Raw genomic sequence first — 2,500 nt, 5'->3', positions numbered from 1 at the left:
CGATTTAGGGGGACGAAGGCCCTCGGCAGCCCGCCGCCGCCGGGCTGCGGGGAACGACTCCCCGGGCCCGGGGCCGCGCGCGTGCGCGGGCCTGCGAGGCACCCCAGCCGCGCCGCTGCGACCGCCGCCCCGCCGCGAGGCGAGGGGCGGCGGCACAGGCGGGCGATTGATCGTCAAGCGACGCTCAGACAGGCGTAGCCCCGGGAGGAACCCGGGGCCGCAAGTGCGTTCGAAGTGTCGATGATCAATGTGTCCTGCAATTCACATTAATTCTCGCAGCTAGCTGCGTTCTTCATCGACGCACGAGCCGAGTGATCCACCGCTAAGAGTTGTCTGGCTTTCGGCACCGCCCCGCACGCGCGAGGGGGCCAGGACAGCTCACCACAGGCAAGCGGCCCTTACGGAGGATGGCCCACCGCCCGACCGACCGCCCCCCTCCGCACGCGCGGAGGGGGCACGGCGCAGCACGACGGAGAAAGCCTGGCCTCTGCTGACCGTACAAGCACACACAGAGAGAGAGGGTGGGGGGGAAAGGCACGGGGAAAAAACTCCGAACGGCAAGGCTGGGGAGCCCGCGCTCCCGACCGACCCCGGAAATGCCTTGACCGTGTCGGAGCCGGCCCAGGCGCACGGGCTCGGCCCGGCCTCTGCGCAGAGGCAGCAATGCGCCCGACCGCGCGCGCCCTGCCCGCCACGCTCCGGCCGACACGGCTGCTGCTGCTGGGCAGCAGCGGGGAGCCCCACCGGCCCCGCGCGCCCCTCCGTGCCGGCTGCGCCGCGCTACGACAGGCAGCTCCCCCGCGCTACGACAGGCAGCTCCCCCCGGGCACGTCCCGACGGCGACTCGGCGGCCACGCCGCCGGCTCCGAGAGGCGGCAACCGCCAAGAGCCGGCGACGCACCGCCCGCGGCCTGCCGGACAGCACCCGCTGCCGCACCGGAGCGGCTGCCCTCCCGGAACCACCGCCACCGCTTCTCGCCTCGGCCCCCTTCCACGGGCACGCCCCAGGTGGAAGGCGGACGGCGCTAAGTCGGGGACAGCGCCCGCTCCCCCCGTTTCCACGCGGAGACCGCGCGTGGGGTGCCCCCGCCCGCCCCCGCCCACCTGCCCGGCGCGGCCGGGAAGCGCGACGGGGAAGCGGCGGGCAGGGCCCGGGGCGGGACAGCCGCGGCCGGCAGCGGGAGCCCTCCGGCCGACCGACAGGCCGAGCGGCGCCGCCGCCGCTCGGCCGGGGTGACGCCCTTGGCAGCAGCCAGTGGCGGAGACCGCCGAGCGCTCGCCAGGGCGAGGGGTGGGGGGGGAACAGAGCGCAGCGCGGCGCAGCGCGGCGACGGAGGCGCGGCGACCCGGCAGCCGCCCAGCGAGCCCCCACCGCGGGGACCCGCCACCCCGGGCAGTGAGCCCGCGCTCACGCCGGGGTCGCCCGTTTCGAGGCAGGCAGGCCGGCTACGGCCGACCGCACCGCGGCCTCCACCGAGACCGGACCGCGGAGAGGAGGGGGCAGCGGGACCCCTCCCCGGCACGGCTGCCCGCGGGACGAGCACGGGCGGCAGGCCAACCGAGGGCCTCGGTGGGAGGAACTCCCGGCCCCTTTAAGGCACCGCCGCCCGGCCGCCCCCCGGGTCGCATCGAGCCGCCCGCGTCTTTAAACCTCCGCCCGGCTCCACGGCCTTCGACCCCCGGGCTTGCCGAGGGAGGGCCGCGGAGGCGCGGACGCTAGGTACCTGGCCCTGGGGTGAGGGAAACGACCTGAAGGCCCCGCGGGGGTGCCTCCCCCGCTGCCGCCCTCGGGGGAGCGTCCGCCCGCGGGGGCGCGCCCGACATCCACCGCCACCACCACGTCCTCCAGTTCCCGGGGCCCGGGGTTTCCCTCAGTAGCCCGGCGCTGCGCCCGGGAGGAGAACCGTGGCTCGGGCCGCCCGCTGGCGCGGGACGCAGCCCGGCGGGGGCCTCGCCCACCAGGAGAGGCGGCGGCAGAGCCAGCCCCCCCGCCCCGGCTCCCTCGTGGGGGAGAGGTGCGGGGAGAGCGGGGAACAGCCGCCGCCCCACCCGGCGCCGCGTACCCGCCCGGAACGCCCGGAGGCCTTTCGCCTGCGCGGCCGGCCGGACTGCTCCGCAAGCAGCCCGACACGGTGCGGGCAGGGTCGCGGGAGACGCCTCCCGCGACCCCGGAGGACCCCTCTCTCCTCTCGCGCCGCTCGCGCCCTGCTGCACCCGTCCTCGCCACCGGCTCCCCGCTTCCTCCTGCCCGAGGGGGCTCGGCCGGCGGGGGCTCGTCACGCCCCACGACGGCGGCCCCCCTTCCCGCGCACTGCCGCCCGCGCACCGACAGGGGGGCGCCCCTCTTGGCCCAGCGGACCGCCGCCGTGCGAGGCGGCGACGGTCCCCGGAGAAGGGCGCCGGCCGGCGGCGGGCGCCAGCGGAGGCGAGAAGCGGGGTGACGGCGGGGACGCGGCGGTCCCCGCCGACCGGGCAACGCGCACGCGCGCGCGCCGGAGTA

The 2,500-nt window shown here is 77.8% G+C and overlaps 1 non-coding gene across 1 annotated transcript; it reads right to left on the bottom strand.

The window, feature by feature from the left end:
* Positions 1–178: 178 nt before the first annotated feature.
* On the bottom strand, positions 179–331 carry LOC126034808 (5.8S ribosomal RNA). Its single transcript, XR_007504764.1, has one exon. It is a non-coding gene; the product is annotated as a 5.8S ribosomal RNA (ribosomal RNA).
* Positions 332–2,500: the final 2,169 nt, after the last annotated feature.

The sequence above is a fragment of the Accipiter gentilis genome, chromosome 35 (assembly GCF_929443795.1).
Source record: "Accipiter gentilis chromosome 35, bAccGen1.1, whole genome shotgun sequence".
Taxonomy (NCBI): domain Eukaryota; kingdom Metazoa; phylum Chordata; class Aves; order Accipitriformes; family Accipitridae; genus Astur; species Astur gentilis.
Note: the sequence above shows the minus strand (reverse complement) of the source record. Positions and strands in the feature narration are given on the sequence as shown.